General features: G+C 40.9%; 1 long non-coding RNA gene across 1 annotated transcript; it reads left to right on the forward strand.

Annotated features, from left to right (window-relative positions):
- The first annotated feature begins 2,017 nt into the window (after window positions 1-2,017).
- Window positions 2,018-18,566, forward strand: LOC148115497 (uncharacterized). The gene is made up of 3 exons (XR_015731956.1): window positions 2,018-2,160; window positions 17,073-17,236; window positions 18,019-18,566. It is a non-coding gene; the product is annotated as an uncharacterized LOC148115497 (long non-coding RNA).
- Window positions 18,567-18,900: the final 334 nt, after the last annotated feature.

The following is an 18,900-nucleotide window of genomic DNA, read 5'->3' on the forward strand; positions in this document are numbered from 1 at the left end:
AGCTGAATCCAGCATGTTGAAAGAGAGGAGGGGAATCCATAACAGGCAGACGAATGGGGCAAAAGGGATTAACAATGCTGGCTCCGGACAGCAAGTATAAAGCATGGTAGCTGGGCTAGAGCAACCTTTTCCAGCCTTGTTTACAATCCTGAAATCGTTCTCTGCTGCTTTGTGCCTGCATTTTCCTTTCACCTCTTCCCCACCGTCTCCCGCAAGATCAGGTGTACTTGCTTCAGGGATGGTGTTTTTGTGTTGAACTGTAATGAGATTTCTGCTTGGCTGCGTAAAGAAAGGATCCAGAGCAGACGTCTTATGATGTCTCCCCACACCATACTTCCAAGTCAGTCTAATGTAACTCTTTTCTACCAGTTGACTCTTCTGAAAAGCAGGCCTCTGTCATATCCAGCCAGAATATGTGTAACATAGGGGCAGGGAATTAAAACAACAACAACAACACAGTGATTGCAACTAGGCAGAATGCTAAAGCATTCTGAAGGTGAGCATTCTGAAGCTGCAGGGTCTTGTCCTCTCTTTGCAGCCCTCAATAACTTTTTCAAGAAGGAAAAAAAATGGCACAAAGTCTCCAGTCATTTTAAGGTGGGGCATAATGGAAACTATAAAGTACACACCAAAACAGATTAAGTTTGACAAAAATCAGAGGAAACTAAAATCCCATTCACTCAGAATGAATGGAAGACCAGCATATCCTGGCTCCACCATTCATCTGTATGACACAGATTCATTGTAGCCTCCAGACATCTAAAGTTTTTGCAAGTAATCTTGCATTAATGGATCATTTTACTTTCTCTGCATGACCTCCTCCCATCTCCCCTTCCAACATGAAACTGGGAACCACAGTTAGGTTTTAATAATGACTATTTGAACAAGGCAGGATAATAAATTACAGTTTGAAATTAGCTTGCAGGGCAAACCATGGTAAATCTGTTTAGAAAACAGTTTCTAAACAATTCACTTTCCTTAGTGGAAAGTGGAAGCAAATATTTCTGACCTCCATATAGCAACACAGGGAAATGAATATGAGAATCAAGAAACATTGTGAGCCAATTCTTATTCACGTATCAATAAAATAATATTTAGTATTTCATTCAAATGCAGCACCATGGATATGTGTTGATATACAAGACATCTGTCCTGCTATTCTGCTGCTGAGATCTTGGTTATAGACTGCCACACCTGGGAGTCAGGAGAAATCTTTTTAGTTGGATAGCTTGGAGAACACGGGATACATCTCTGCAACTTCAATGCCAAAACTATACTTTGGAGGCTCAAAGAAGAAAGCAGATTCCTCGACACCTGTCTCAGAGCTATCCAGCATCTCAGTGGTAGGCTAAGCAGATGTACACTTAGCTCCCTCCTCCCACCTTGAGGCTAGAATGTGACAAAAGAATGAGGAAAATCATGCCAAGCGGGGAGAAGAAAGATGCAGAATAAGAGACTTGCATAAAAAAACAATGGATAACCTAGATCAATTTTTCCCAACCTTAGCAACTAAGGGATATGGTGGCTCAGTGGCTAAGAAGCTGAGCTTGTGGCTAAGTCGCTGAACTTGTCGATCGAAAGGTCGGCAGTTCAGCGGTTCAAATCCCTAGTGCCACGTAATGGGGTGAGCTCCCATGAAAAATGCAAATAGAAAAATAGGGACCACCTTTGGTGGGAAGGTAACAGCGTTCCGTGCACTTTTGGCGTTGAGTCATCCATTTACCCATTCATGGATTTTAAGATGAGAGCTTTGAATGGAATTTCAGAGCTTTCCCTACTTCTTAAACTAAATATAAGTCTCCTGAAAGTCAGACTTGATTTGAGCAACATATGTTTCGCTAAACTCCTGCCATTTCAATTTCATGTTATTTTATAATACTAGCATATTTAAATTACTTTTGCTCCTCTTGGTTAATTTTTTAGTTAAAGCGAGTATTCTATTTTACAATAGACTTATTAGTTGTTTATTAGACTTATTAGATCTTTTAAAATCTAATCATAATTTCTCCAGGCAAGACAAATATGGAGGCAAAAGGGGCAAGCAAAAGATTCTGAGCGGGTATGAACAAATTGGGAAAAAGAAAGAAACATCACAGCTTCAGTCCAGACTCCCTTTCTTCACCCAACAATCAAAGGCAGAAGAACTTATGAAAGGAATCTGTAAGTAAAATAAATTTCCCTCCCATCTTTAACAAATTTGCAACCCTTGAATCACTTGAACGGGACCTTCAAACAGAACTGGAAAAAACAACAGCTGCTAAATCTTTCACTATCTGTCAGAGAAGAGCTAAATGAGAATCTGGATTCTCTCCCAGTCTCTCACTGTGTGTCTCTCCAGTGCAACTTGCTAGTTCACCTGCTAACCTCCAGGGAAATAAAAATAAGCTTAAAAATAAGATGCAAAATCAGAATATGGAGAGACTCCCGTGGGAAAATTCAATGGAGTTTATGGCAAAGTAATGCTTTTTTACCGCACAAACTGTTATTTCATTATTTGAGCAGCTGTCAGGTATAAAATATGATCTGGAATTGCTGAGGGGGAAAAAGACTTTGAAGGGCACAGGTAGATCCTTTATGAGGTGCAGGTAAGATTTTAGGCAAAGAAGGATGCATAGGAAACAGTACAATCCTTGCTGCTCTCAAAGGAACAGCAAACATCCAGTTAAGGTTTGACATAGAAATGCCTGCAATGTAGGTAAGAGCTTAGAGGGTAATGATAAACTACCTGCTAAAAATCCAATTCCTCTGAGTTGGATTGACCCCTTTAATTTTCATAGACAATTTTTCTTTCCCCGGAAACAGGCTGTAGAGCAGAAGTTGGCATTATATGGGCTTTGTATACCATTCCTAATTTCTTTAGGACATCACCAAACCAAACAACTGTTTATTCAAAGAATAAGGGATCTGGAATTTCAGACTGAAGTGAAAAGGCTGCTCCAACATAGATAAATAAGGGCACTTGAGAACCAGCAAGATATCTACAAAATCTAACTTTCCCAAGCTGATTTTTTTCAAAGCCTGGCAAAACATCCTATATTCACACTGCTGCCAGGCAGATACTCCAAAACCTCATTAACCGAGTGGAGCTGCCCATGTGGTGACAAGGAGATCGAAACCATTTCGCATGCATTACTACACTATAAATTCTACAGGAATATCAATTCTGCTTATATTCTACTCTGAATATGTAAATTTCTGGGAAGAGCAGACAATTTCTATGTGAACCATCTTCTAGAACATTCAAAACCGTTTATCACCTATGCAGTAGCCAAATTCTGCATTGCTGCAATGAAAATAAGGCATAACTAGTTATAGAAAGAATCACTTTTGTTTCATTTACCCACTTTAGTGTAACACATGCTAGCTATCTTGCTTTTACATTTTAGATTTACACTTGCGCAGGTAATTAATGCACCATTATAGCAGTGTATGCCACATTTTTATGTGTTATTTTATCCTTTTTATGCTAATATTTTATCTCATCTATTTGATTTGTTGTTTTTTAATTTTTGCTGGTTATTGACCAATTAAACTATTTTACATATACAACTAAAACTCACATCTGTTTGTTTGTTTGTGTCGTCAAATTAGTCCAAGCAGTGCATTATACTCGAACAATTTTGAATCAAGGTAACAAAAATTATTAATTTAAAGAATTTGTAAAAAAAAAATCTACATTATTTCTGTAGAATTGAAATAGACCAGTTTTATTTGCAGAGTTGTGGCTGTCAATGTCTCTGTAGTCACATGACCATGATTTCCAATATTCCCTGACAGCTTCCAACAAGCAAAGTCAATGGGGAAGCCGACGGGAAATCAGAAAATTGCTCTTGCTCCCATTGCTTTTTTGCCTGTCTGTGGTCATTCTGTTTATCTGTTTGGGTAAATAAATATTGACTTATATTGATGTTTGTTTGCCACTTTAATTATTTTTCTAATTGTGATTATATATATTGTTTTTAGATGATCAAAGGACGATCTAGCATTGGAGTAAAATAAAATACATTCAACCTAAAATTTAATGTTCATTCTGGTCACATCCAATTGTTTCTCAAAGGATGACCCAAGGACTCACAGAGTTGTCCAGTTATATAAGCTTGATTTTTGGTGATTTTAGGGACAGATACTGTGACTGTCGTGGCAATGAGATGAAGTTCTTGGCAACTGCCTTCTTCTGTGATTACCGGTATTTTGCTAGTTGTAAACTTAACCCATAACTCAGGGGTTTCCTGATAACTTCCCACCCAAGTGATAATCAGAATAGACTCAGTTTGGATTTTCAAGACTGTGTAGAGACAATGGAAATCAAAACAATTGTGGGATGTTTTCTGCTTATTCTCCTTCCCTCTATAATATTCATTCGTTTAATTCTAAGGGAATTTTCTTCATCTCTGTTCAGGGTGACTACCGTTTGACTTTCTCCTTTAGGGGTTATCAGTGTATTTCTTATTCTGGTCCTCCGCAGCATTTATTATACATGTCTAACTTTTTGTAAGGCTTACATTTTGCCAAAGTGGCTGTTACAAATTGTGACAGAAATTCTCACTGCTCAATTTTTGTCTTATGTGTAGAAAAAAAACCTTGGTCTTTCAGACAAGCGTTGACACCGTCTTTTGTCAAAGATTGCACGCTGAAGCCCACACAAAAATCCCCATTACTCAGATTTGTCAAAGCCCACCCACTAAACACATTTGAGCAGAGATTTGAATCAGTCTCTAGCCACCACTGTCTGGGGGATTTATTTATTTTTTAATGCATTCTGGCCTCCATTGGTCCTTCACTGGATATTTTCATAGAATGGATAAATACCGGTCAGAAATATATTAAAAGAATTCAGGAGACAACAATATGTCTCTCCTTGGTGAAGTGTACTGCGGATATGACTTAAGATTCTCTACTACAGCTTCAGTGCTAGGATTTTGGTCTGATTCAATTCTTGTTAAACCAAACAGCAATTTATATCACCACAGTTTTAGCTTAATTCAATTCATGCAGCCATTGCTTTTTCCCTGCGTGAATTGTATGCACATATGGTAAATTGGTCATGTGCATCAGACCCAACTAACAGCATATCACCAAGAAGCTGTGAGAGAAAATCCACATCCCTTGTTGTGAGCATGCTAGCAATTTGTACTTGTGCCAATGAACATGACCAGTCTGCCACAAGCAGCATATTCCACTCGCATAGACGGAAGGGGGATGCATAGTTTCAAAAACCAAAGATTTTCACAATGGATATAAAGATTGTTTCTCCCTGCATGATATTTGCTTATTGCTGTGGAAAATCCAGCCAGTGTGGATCCCCCTCCGCCACAATATGATTTCTCTTTTTGACAGCCCTTAGGGAGGTCCCTCCATCTGCCTCCCTGCCCAATAGGCTTAGGGTGTTTTTACAAGTGATGAGGCTAAAAAAAGGCTCTTAGTCTGGAATATGTCATTTGCAAATGCTATTACTGTGAAATAGAAAAGAAGAATAAGAAAGCCATTTTAAACTGAATGTACCTGTCAGCCATTGTAGGTTTTACATTTACATTATAGATGTTTAAACCAAGTAACGTCTCTGACTTTCTTTTTTTTTTTCTTTTTTTGCAAATTGTAGGTTTTGTATTTACATTCTTTTGCAAAAAAGAAAAAAAACGATAGATTTTTTGGGGATAAATGCTAAGGAAAACGTCACAATCATTTTATCTGTAAGCAGGTATGTAGGATTCAAGCCATGTGTATTTCACACTTTACTACTCTGTTCATAAATTCTAAACCTAGCCACTTCATATCCCAAGATTGTGCTTTCCCCCTCTTTCTCAGCCTCGGGGGGGGGGGAGCAGATACAATGCATTCACACAAATTCAATATGAAGAAAAGAACCCCTGTTCTCAGCTCAGGGAGAAGGAAGATTATATGTGTGGATGTGGAACATTGTAAAAAGGGGAACAAGACTGAAAAGAGATAATAATATAGAAATGTCACTGTGCAGACAACCTTTGGTTTGGGAAAATATTTAATTCTTAGTGTCTTCATGCTACAGCCTCAGGATTTCTCCTAACTAAATATTAAACAAATCTGATGCTTAGATTTTTCAAGATCAGCCAAAGTCATCTTGGTACTACCAACTCTTAAGATTATACTATTACCCTTAAGCTGTTTGAGATTTCAACTTGCTGAAGTACATTGCAAACTGCAAATGTCTGTGAAATCTGAAACTGGAAAACAGTATATGCTAGAGGCAGTGGTGGGATTCAAATAATTTAACAACTGGTTCTCTGCCCTAATGACCAGCTGGGTAGGCGTGGCTTGGTGATCATGTGACCGTGTGGGCATGGCCAACTCAATGTCACTCACGTCGATGGGAGTTTCGCCTTAGCTGTTACAATGTAATAAGGGTTAACCAGAGAGGCAGTTTCTGTAAGCAGGGCAATAAAGATTAGGCTAGGAATAACAGCAGAATGTTTCCTTCCTGCCTTCCTTACAGGATTAGCCCTGTCAAAGTGGGAAAAAAACAAAATAAGATTTCTTCCAACAACTGGTTCTCCGAACTGCTTAGAACCGGTTCTCCCAAATAGGTGCGAAAGTCTGAATCCCACCACTGGGTAGAGGGCCACAAAATTATGTTAGAGGCTTATAGCAAAGTTTGCCTGCCAACTATGTAGACTGCACTAATCCTGTGGATTGCCATTGGAAACTAGGAGAGTTAGAACAGGATTGGGCTTTGGATCTTTGATATGCATGTTCATCAATTTAGCTGTAGCTAAAGCCTCCAGATGGAAATGTCCAACTCCTGAAATGAACCTTGGGCAAGGGAAAATTCACACATATCATACGTATGATTTGATTATTCTCACAATGATGTGTTACTAAACTGAACAACATTGTTTATAATTATGAGGAACAATGTGAACATTTGCTCCTACTCACCCACATATGCAAGCACAGGACTTAATGAAGCAGTACCCAAATGATGAAATAATAAACATGCAAGTGATAACTCAGCCAGGTACAATTCTCTTATCACCAGTATTTGCTGTCCTACATCACTTTTAAGATATTCCTGGGTGCAGACAAAGAGTGTTGCTTTTAATTGGTTTTTTCCCCCCAATGGTCTCTGGATACCTTTTCCTAATCTTTGCCTCAACCCCAACAACTTTATAACTCCAAGATTGTGGCATTTCCATTTTGGTTATTATCACAAATACCTTTGTGATATTACAATGGACAATATTCTATTATTTGTTTTAGTGTCATCATATAAGAGGAAAGGTAGTGACCAGCTCAGACACTCTACATTATTTTGCAAAGTTGTAGATACTTCATAGAATCTCCTCTCCCAGTTTGTCTGAATCTTTCTTAAAATGTGGTTCCCTGAACTGGGTAAAATTGTTAAGGAAAGGCCTAACCAACGCAGAATGAAGTGGAAAAATAATTTCCTTGTTATTTGAAAATTGGATTTGCCTTTTTTGGAGCTGCATCATATTGGTGTCTCACATAAAATGTGTAATCATTTCAGGATTTTTTCACAGTACTATTACAAGCCAGTTAGCCATCATCCTGCACATTTGACTTCTATTTTCAATTTCATTCCAGCTATTTTCAGCCCACTTCTCTTACCTATTAAGATTGTTTGGGTTCTACTTCTGACTTCTAGGACATTAGGTATTCCATCCAAATTTCTGTCATTCTCAAATTTGTGCATTCCCTCATCCTTTTCACCCAAGCCATTAATAAAAGCATTGATGAAAGCAGAACTTAAAGATTGAAACTGCTGTATGTCATTTGATACTAACCTCCAATTTGGTAAGTAATTGTTGATAATTTTTCTATGTTTCCTGTTTTTTGAGCCAGATATGTATCCAATTGTTATTTTATCAAGACATCCTCTATTCGCTAACTATGCTTGCTAACCAAAATGTCACAGAGTCCTACAATTTTTCAGGAAAATTACCTGATCAACAAGTGAGAGAGAATTTGTCCTCAAAATGTATTCTTGAGAAATCCATGCTAATTTTTAGCAATTACGACATTTTAAAGTGATTATAGGTGGATTATTTTTTAAAAGTCTTTAATTAGATGAAATCCTTTACAATTTGCTCTAAATGTTTTTCATGTAACAATGTTAGACTAATTAGCCAACCATTCCTTTGATCCTCCTTCCCTCTTCCCCCACCCCTTTTGGGAAGACAGGGACAATATCCCTTCTGCAGCATTTCTCAGAGGTAATGCATAACAATGCAGCCAGATATCAGCAACTTCCTGCAGTACTGTAGGATGCAATGTATCTAACTCCAGAGATTTCATTTTAAGTGAATTCATTCTAAGTGAATCCATATTCCCAGAATTTCAATCTCTATCATCCTCAAGCTTAAGATCCACTCTTCATTGATCACTGCCTACTGTAATATAAATCCACAGAGAAAACTGGGCCAAAATAAATGTTGACCACTTGGCCCTGCTTTGTGACCAATAAACATGTTGACATCCTTGCCGAGAAGCTGACAAAGTGACATTTCTACCTTTCTTTCATTTTGAACATATCTGAAGACACTTTTGTTGACCTCTGCATCCTTTGCCAACCTCAGCTCATTCTCAGCTTTCGCCTTTATTATACTTTTCTATCACGTGTGCATATCCTTTTTTTGCGACATCTCTCTCTTGCCATCTCTAGTATCTTTTTTTTTATCTTCAGAACTTCACTAAGATTTCTGTGCAGCCCCACTGGTTTCCAGTGGTACCTGCAGACAAAATTGGGGTGGAGGAGAATAACAACTAACAATAACTCAGCCTTGTTCATTTTTTTGCCATGATTCCTCTAAGTGTCTCTTCAGTTGCATTATCAGACACAGCTTTTCAGAAAACCAAATACTGCTTGGGATTGACTGGAGCAACTTTAACCAAATGTAAGGCAGAGCTGCCCATGCCCTTCAGGTAGCCGTCAAGTTTCTTCTAATAATTATTCTTGCACTCTTGCAGAAATCCAAACTGCATTTTGAACAGAAAACGATCTGATCATGGCAGATGTCAGTGCGTCTTTGTTATCCAAATAACATCTCGTCTGCTCCACACTAAACACCAGACCAAGTGAATGCCCTTGTATGTATATAAGAGGAATCACAATTGCTTGGTTGCCCATGGTTGATTGCTACAGTGGCTATGAATTCATGAGCCATTCCAGTATCCTCAATCAAGGAGACTGAAATAATCCAAGAACATGAACCTGTGATGATTTTTCAGGCAACTGCGAGGCAGCACCAGCTTATCTTGAATGTGTAATCCAATTTAACACTGAGGAATTCAAAACCAATCAGTCTTACTGGTCACTGCAATGGTATCATGGATGACTGTAATCACCATTCTTCCTTGGTCCTAGTGTCATGAACTTTAAGCTTTCCAAAAGGGTTACATCCCCGTTGCTAGTCAGGGCTAGGTAATACATGTCAGGTTAACATGCTTTAGATAGCAATACTTTTCCTCATTGCAGTGTCCTGAAAAGAACTATGAGGGACATCAAACTGATTCTTGCTGCTTATCTACCAACGCAGTTTTCCTGTATTTGTCAGTTTCCCCTTATTCCAATCACAATGTAGGCTGAGAACAGTGTCAGTCTATGATACCCAACTTCAAAAGCTATCTTAGTATCTTCTGTGACTAACCAATTTTATTGAAAGACATCAGCCTTTCTGCGCTGCAATTCATTTTATCAGATCCATAGAATGGCTCATCTGATGTAGGGTTTAAACTGGAGTGAGATATGGGAGGCGGAGAAGGAAATAGGTTGGTTATGCAGATGCAGGTTACATGTGAGACAGATTACTAGTAATTTATCAATTAACAATTAAAAGGAATTAAAATCCTTTTGTGTTTGTTAAGACCTTCTGAGATTGCCTGAAATCTTTTGATATATGTGAGTTCAAGTATTTCTTGCTTAGTGATGTTTTTAAAGTCCCACTTTTCCAAAATAGTCATCTGAGTCTGCTATGGGGTGTCTTGGGAGGTTGAAATGCTGTGATATTATTTTATCCTTATTTTGAGTTCCAATGTCAGACTTAAATACATTTTTTCCATAGTGTAGGACATAGAGGGGCAAATGATGGTTTACAGCAGTGGCTAAAATTGTGGAAACATCTTGGGAAAAGTGTATTTTTGAGATTTGATGGCTAATAACACTACTTACTTCCCCCCCCCCTTTTTTTTTTGAGTTTCAAGATTACCATAGTCCACTGCTGGAATGGCGTGGGAATAGCTCAGACCTCAACCCAATTGAAAATCTATGGAACTGACTAAAGAAACTTGTTAGTCAGAAGCGATCCAGCAATAAAACCCAGTTAATAGAAGCAATCATTCAATCAATCTTGGTTTCACATTATAACAGCTGCAGAACTAAAAGACTTGGTTCACTCCATGGGAAGACATCGTAAGGCCATAATTCATGCTAAAGGTTACCCAACTATTAAATGACATGGTGATAATTTTTGTATATCTCATTTTTTCTATGGTGATAATTTTTGTATATATTTTTTTCTACGTGTTTCTTTTCTTTATACTGTAACTGCTATTCTAATAGCAAATCCTGCATAAAAATTATTACATTAAATTCTTGATTAAATTATCTTTCCATTGATATATAATTTTATGGTACTACTCCAAAAACAAAGGTGTTATTAGCTACTTTTAGAAAACACTCTTTTCCCAAAAGGTTTCCACAATTTTGGCCACTACTGTACATTACATTGGAGAAAAAGCATCAGTGATAGGTTGCTACCGGTTCGTATCTGATTGGGCGAACTGGTAGTGGCAGCGGCAGTGGCAAGAGGCTCCGCCCACCACCCAGACTCTTCTGCACATGCGCAGAAGCGTCGCAGGCACGAGCGCACTCGAGTGAATCAGTAGCAAACTAAATTGAAACCCACTACTGAAGAGCATGTGAAGGCATCTCTAATCTTGTGTGGTACTTGTCGGGGCTTGTGATGGCGCTGCGGATGTAGATGTGGGGACAAAGTAGACATCTCAGTTTGCTGCATGGTCTGATTCCCATATTGGCATCATTAGCCTGTTGTTGCTTATCAGATTCTGCTTCAGATTGGGTGGTTGTTCATATGCAAGTACGGGCCTGATATCCAGTGCTTGAGACAGTACAGTCTCATTGTCCGGTATGGAATGTAACTTATTAATAAAGTTTTTGAATGATTTTTGCTGTGAACTGTAGGTGATAACCAGTGGCATTCTGTAATTCTGTTTCTGTGGTCTGTCTTTTAGTAAGTCCTCCCTGGGGATTTATCTGGCTCTATTGATTTGTCTATTGATCTTGTTGGGTGGGTAATCCAGTCCCTTGAATGCCTGGTTTTATTCCATAAGTTGAGCATGTCTGCCAAGAACAAATGTAGATTTAACTAGAGTTTAGCTAAAGATAATAGATTTGGTGGCGTATTCCGGGTAAAGTTGGAAGCATGTAGATATATATGGCAATCTGAAGGTTTTCCACATAAGGTAGGGTTTATGTGGGTCTAGTTTTATAGTGACATCAATGAAGTGGATTTATTCTGTAAATAAGTCTAAGCTAAGGTTGATGGTGGAGTGGAAGTTGTTAACAGTCATGATGCAATTTGATGATTCATTTCCATTGGTTCAGATGACGAAAATAACATAAATCTCAGCTAAAGGAAGGCTTTGGGGGCTGAGAATTAAGAGTGGTGTTTTTATGTCAGCCATGAAGATGGCATATTGTGTGCCAATGGCTTTGCCTCTGATTTGAAAGTACATACTACTTCCAAAGGCAACATAGATAGGGATGAGTAGTTACATGCTCTGATGGCAAGATAGTCTGTTTTACCATCGGTAACAATGTTCTTGATGGCTTGAAGTTCCTTATGAGGAATGGTGGTATACAGGTAATCTTCAATTTATGACCACAATTGAGCCCAAAATTTCTGTTGTTAGGTGAGACATTTGTTAAGTGAATTTTTCCCCATTTTACAAACTTCGTTGCCACATTTGTTAAGTGAATCATTGCAGTTGTTACGTTAGTAACATGGTTGTTAAGTGAATCTGGCTTCACCACTGACTTTGCATGTCAGAAGGTCACAAAAGGGGATTACATGACACTGGGATACTGCAACCGTCATAAATATGAGTCAGTTGCCAAGAGTGTAAATTTTGATCCCATGACCATGGGGATGTTGCAATAGTCGTAAGCCTGAAAACCGGTTGCAAGTTACTTTTTTCAGGGCCCTTGTAACTTTGAACGGTCACTAAATGAACTGTTGTAAGTTGAGGACTACCTGTATAGGACCACCAGACACAGAGTGGCTAAAATGGCTAATATGGTGATTGCCTATGGAGCCTGCCTAGTTTTCTTAAGAAGTGGGTGGTATCTGGGAGTTCTAGGGCCGTAAGATCTCAATATAGATTCCACAAAGCATGATATTCTAGTTGTGATAGTATGGATGCTTGAGATGGTGGGGGAGACAGGTTGCCTAGATTGTGTAATTTGGGAAGTAGACAGAAGCTGCCTGGTTGGAGGTCATGTGGTGCTTCTGTTGGAAGAAATATCCATCTGGGTTCAGCTCCAAGTGGGGAAAAAGACACTGGAAACATGGAGACTGCTTGGAAAGATGGTTTAATGGTGGACAGGACCACATGGTTTGAGTCCCTGAGCAGAAAAGGGCTGAGATGCTGAGCGTGCCTTAGTTTTATGCCCTCTCTGAGCTTTGAACTTCCTGGGGCACAGGAAGAGTATCCTGATTGGTTGTCAGACTCCTAGGGGGCGGGGGTCTTAGCTAGCCTTGCTGGCTGATGTAATCTTCCCAGGTGCCATGTGGTGAGTTTCTGTCCCTAGATAGGCCCTATTGTGTCGCAGATGATGGTCTATTGACAAAGGTGGGGGGAATGAGTGAGCTTGGCTGAGGCCTTAATGGCCCATTGACAAAAGGGGGATGGGGGGCAGGAAGCTGCTTTGTCTTTAAAACATGTTTCTCCATTTCTCATCCAGGGAAATATATTCTGCCTTTTTAATATTTCCTAAAATATTTCATTCTTCTAGGAGAGGGATGGGTGCTAACTTCCTACACTTCCATGTAAATGTAGTCCTGTATTTCTTTAGGAAATCCTTTCATCAAATTGCACAGTTCTCTCTGATAAGTTGTCATGGAATCTGTTGGGAGTTACAATGCTAAAGAATTGTTTCTCAGCTTTCTTGGCATAATCCACTTTACTTATTATGACAACTGCCCTCCTTTGTCAGCTTGTTTGATCCAACTACCAGTAAGGGAATGATTGTCTTAACAGCTTGTTAGTTTAGTTATCCCACTTTATAGCATGTGGACAGTTGTACAATAATGCAAGATTTATGCCCTTCTTGAAGCTTATTTATGTCCCTGTATCTTCCTGTGTATAGTTTCATTTCACTTTAATGTAAACATTTCCTCTTTCAAGTCTCAGCTCCTGGTGACTTTAGGGGCAATTTTTATATTTTTCTTTGCAGTAATATTGAATGGCTGAAATGGGGCTAACCTAGCAACCTGAAAAAGCCTGGGCTGCATCCTTACATCAGCGCTACCTTACTCTGGGTTGCCCCATACCAACCATGGAGGTTTGTCTCACCAACTGATGATTGTAGCCCAGCCAAAGAAGAAAATAAAATAATCAACTTGTTTTCCTAACTAGCACAATCGAGCAACACTATTGGGCAGTGATTAGTAACAAAAACTCACAACAGAAGCAGCGTAGGAGCTAGCAGAAGGGGCAGTAAGTTTAGCGCTGGCATTGTTTTGTGCTGATTCAAGGAAGGGCGAATAACAAAAACAGCTCAGGATTGCGTTTGGAATAAATACAGAAAAAAAAACCTACGCTTGGCAGAGTTTAATCTCCTGAGAGTTGTTGCTGTTAACTAAAGTCCCACATCACTACTACAGTACTTCATGTATATCTTGGAAAGGTCTATAATTTCTTCTGGAAAGCTTCTCCACCTCACCTGTTTCCTTAGGTGGGCAACACTTAATTTAATTTCCAGATGTTCTTCTACTATTATCGCCGAATTATTTGTCTGGGATTGCTGTGCAGGCATAGATACTTTTTTTACACAGCGCAAATTGCAAACTCCCGCGCTTCATCGGCAGAGCAAAATCCGCATGAAGTTACTTGGCCGACGCGCGGGCCCCACTCCCCTACCAACGATCGGGGCGGCGTGGGAGGGGGGGAGAACTTGCCCCGCTCACGCGAGCTGCCACCGAGGCCACGTCCTCCCACAAGGAAGCGAGGCCGCAGCTCGGGATAATTGGTTTTTGCATGTTTACTTCGGCGCTCGACGGTGCTCGTCTTCCGGCCACCTGGAGCCAGGCCCGCCCAGGCTGCGAGGCTTTTGGAGCGGGAAGGCGGGATCGGAGATGCGGGAGATGGAAGAGCCGACTCAGGTCTTTCGGCACAGTCGAGCGAGCAACGGGCCCTTCCAAAAAGTACTTATGAGAACCCAGGGCCAGTCAGTGCTGTGTTATATTATTAAACGAATAAATGTGGCGGCTTCAGGAATAGGCAGATCAGCTGCTTTTGCCTATGGTAAATGAAAAAGGACCGTGAGAAGGAACCATTCGTTCGCCTCCGCTTGTCAGCCAGGCAGCTGCGCCAGTATCTTTATACGACGACAGTGCTTGTTCTAAAATAACAAAAAAAACAAACAAACAAAAAAAAAAAAACCCCACAAACAAAACAACAACCCAAGGCTCCTTTTTTTTTACTCATAACTTCCGAAGGCTTGAACTTTTTGCTGCTTGCTTTCATTTAGAGCAGTGTTTCTCAACCTTGGAAGCTTGAAGATGGGTGGACTTCAACTCCCAGAATCCCCCAGCCAGCAGCGGGGTGGAATTAAGGTAATTACCAGAATTGATAAACTGTAGACAGATTATATAGACATCTATTTTCTATCAGGCCCCGGACCCCAAAATCCTGGTAATGTCCCGGGATCGTTTTCAAACCGCACACAGAGCCGCAACCCTCCACTGCTGGAGTGGGAGGGAGGAGAGAGAAAGCTCAGCAGTGTGGTTGTGAGTCACATGATCAAGAGCAGCAAAAAGGGAGGGGGGAGAGAGTGGTGAGGAGAGAAAGCGATGCGCTCTCTTGTTTTCTCGCCAAGCATCGCAGCCTTTTCGACCCAAGCCTCTTGCACCATTCCCTGCCAACTTATTACTGTACTGTACTGTACTCCTTTGTCTGCTGAGATATAGTTGCGGTTTGTGATGAAAGGAAGGCTAGACATAGATCTGAATGTAGAGATCAAAAGGACCGGTGCCTCCGGGTGAGTTCCAGCCTAGCCATGTCAGGAGGCACCTTGGAATGGCAGACCCAGGCGATGGTTTAAAATTTTAAAAAAAAGCTGCAAGAAGAAGAAGGCACCAAGCAGCAATACTTGGAGAAAGGGACCGTGGGCCAAAGGAAGCAGGATTCATCTATCTTCTCCCCACTGCTTTTCCATTGCAAGTCTTCCCTCCCTCATCACACCCACACTTGCTCCCCCTCACTTACTTGCTTTATTTCCTTTCTGAGTGCCTGGAAGTAAAGCCAGCCCTTTATGATAAACAAAACAGTTATGATGTAACCTTTTGTTAAGAATTTCCTGGATGGCAAGGTATGCTTAACACGATGTGTTTGAGGCACCTCTGAGAGTTAACATGCTGTGGGAAATGCATCAGCAGCCTGTCTGGCCTTCATGCAAATCCTACAGCACGGAGAGCAGGCATGCATGGCAGCCGGCTGTGACAATGTGCCTGGAAGCCAAGGAGGCGTCCTTAATGGAGCCTCATTCTGTTTGGCAGGTTCACTCCAGGAGAAGTGAGCAGTTACCTTGCTCTGGAGAGGAAAGAAAGGTAGCATACCCATTGACCAACATGAGCATAGATTCCATATGCGTGAAGGTTGTGTCTGATTAGACATGTTGGGAATTGCACTGTCATGTGGGTAGTCCCTTTTTTTGTAAATGGGGTGGGTGTGAGATTGTGCCCACTATTATTCGATGAGTTGGAAGGAAGGGCGGTTTAAAATATTCATAGCAACTTTTCTGTATGTGTGTATGACAATCCCCCAATCCACAACCTGTCACAGTTCATCACAATCACTAAATGTATAAGCATCATTCACTTGCAACCCTAAGAAGTTTTCAAACAAGTTCTTTCTTAGATATGTTGCTGGGTCCATTGCCTTCACAAGCCAAAAGAGCCTTCAGGAAGGCACTCAACTGAAAGTGCTAGGAACATGGTTAATCACTGCAGAGAAAGGTCAGCTACTGTGGGCAAGTTGTCTTTCAAGCAAACTTGTCAGTCAGTCAATCCTTTGTGAAACACCTAAGAATTTCTGTATTCTTAGAAACCTAAATGTAATCTCTTTTTAAAAAGCAGGGGAACACAGAAACGAGAACCTTAGCAAACTCTGATTTAGGCTCCGGTTAGCATTAGAGATTAACTGGATTCCTAGACCTTGCAAACAAGGTCACACAAGAAAACTCTGCTTGTTTTAAGATATCCCTGGACTTCAGTCACACAGATTGTCCTGCTGTTTGTTTTATGATGTTCACCTTCCCCCGCCCTTTTTTTGTGCTTCCCCAACTCTTCAGAAGCTACACTGGCCAGGAGGGCCCCACAGCTGTTAGCACCTGCAAGAAATTCAGCCCTGATTGATTTAAGTAAAAGGAAAACACCCACCATGTTGACCAAATGACATAGCATTGATCATGATAGAAGGAAAGTAGCTATCAATCACTAGGCAGGCTGCTTGCTGAGAAGGCGGAGGGTGTGGGGGACACACGATATTAAAAGAATGGACAACAGCAAGGGAAGTACACTTGTATTACTTGTGCTGAAGCCATATCTGATACAACAAGTGACACTGTTTTTCAAAAAGCTTAGCTAACTCGTAGTCATCTAAAAAAGAAGGGCACCCTCCATGCAGGCAAGTAAGTCCGAAATGTATCAAGTCCTTATTATGCTTACTCTACTGACACTGCTTTGTTTCACATTTCTATGCAAGTAAGGAACTGGAACTTTTTGTCACTCGAATGAGTTTTAACTGGAATAAGACTTTTGACTATCTTTGTTGTTCAGAAAGATCAAGCAGGCGAGGCAAGATCAGTCCAGGGCCTGAGGACACAAAGAGATCTAAGTGGATGTCACAGCACCATTCAAAGCCTCATTATCTGGAACAAGTTGCCCAGATGTTGTCATCTGAATCCCAGCTGCTCATGACAAAAACCGCCTTCTTCTCCCAGGTGAGTGGGTCAATTCCATAATTAATTCAATGAACATTTTCCCAGGGATAGTTAGAGAAAAGATCACAGTCCTTCTCTAAGGAGCCTGAGAGTACAAGGCCAGGCTGTTAAGACCAGCTCTGGGGGCACCAACATATGCAGTGCTCTTTACATTAATGAGGCAAAGAAACTTTTCTCCCGTTTTTTTTAAAACTAGCTTTGCATCACTGAGGAAGAACACATTTCATGCTAAGTTAGTCATGTTCTGAATTCGGCCTGGATGTGAAAGCTGGAGGAAAAAAAACAAACAACCCCATAAAACGTTCCAGACAAGGGCTGAAATCCTACCTTCTGTGTCCCATTTCCTTAGAGCCAGGAGAGCTCAGTCTCTAATCTACTCCTCCCCATTCTTCATTCCCTAAGATCATTGGCTTCTCTGCACTTCATCTTCCTTTTTTTTTCATTCTCTCACATGGCGAACTGAAGGTAACTCCGGCTGCTTGCCAGCAGCCAGCTTGTTTACCAGCAAGAAAAGAGTAAATTAGTGTCCTTAACCAATATTGCACATCTTCTGACTGAGCCAACAGTGTGTGCAGAGGGCAGATCTAGGGACCACACGGAACAGCTGCAACAGCCATTGATGTTTACTTTAATAGACGCTTTCCACCAGCAGCATTAAACATATTTAATCTGTTCTTGCAAATGGCTAATTTTGAAAATCCTCTTATCAGCATTAGCTCCTCAACACTGGTATTTATTTACTGTTCATTTTCATAATCTTTTTTTTTTTTAACTTCTCATAGCTATGTGACTGTTCAAATGGCTGGCTCCATTTCAGAAAATCCCGGTGAAGGAGAGCGGTGGATTGGCTGGTGGGGGAGGAAATTGTCACCTATTGTGATGTCATCCCAGCGGCATTGAGAAAAGAAGACTGAGGATGAACAGGTAGTCCTCACTTAATGACCATCTCTTTAGTGCCTGTTTGAAGTTACGAGGGTGCTGAATGAAGGGCCTGACAGCCTGATCTGGAAGTTACAGCCTCTGCAGCTACTCGGCAGTCATGTGATCAAAACTCGCCCACATTTAACAACCTCAAGGGTGCTGAACCTTGCTCCACCTATATTGCGCCCCACCCCCCAATCTATACCCTTTTGGCCCTCTGTCACCTTGTGGTCCACCACCTCAGCTGATCTTTGCCATCTTCTTTCTCCCATTGCTGACAAGGCATCCTTGGTCTGTCTGCTGAGCCAAGTAGGGCTGTGTTTTGGCTGTGGGGGTGGGGGGGAAGAAAGCAAAACACAGCTCCTGAGCTGGGGTGTGCCAAAAAGCCCCTTTGTGGGATGCTCTTGGGCTGGGCAACTTTGGGGGTTTTGGTTGGGTTGGGTTGGGTTGGGTTGGGTTGGGTTGGGTTTGAGTTTGGGTTTGAGTTTGGGTTTGAGTTTGGGTTTGGGTTTGGGTTTGGGTTTGGGTTTGGGTTTGGGTTTGGTCTTGTCTTGTCTTGTCTTGGTCTTGTCTTGGTCTTGTCTTGGTCTTGTCTTGTCTTTGTAGTACAATCTCCAGCCTGGCCCAGAAGTATTGCACAAACAGGTGTTTTGATGAACTTCAGCTTTGCGGCTACAAAAAGCAGCTCCTTAGCCAGAATGCAACACAGCCCCAGCCTGGCCCTGCAGTCAGGCCAGGAATGC

This window comes from Pantherophis guttatus, chromosome 2, assembly GCF_059756535.1.
Source record: "Pantherophis guttatus breed Tessera chromosome 2, ASM5975653v1, whole genome shotgun sequence".
Taxonomy (NCBI): Eukaryota; Metazoa; Chordata; class Lepidosauria; order Squamata; family Colubridae; genus Pantherophis; species Pantherophis guttatus.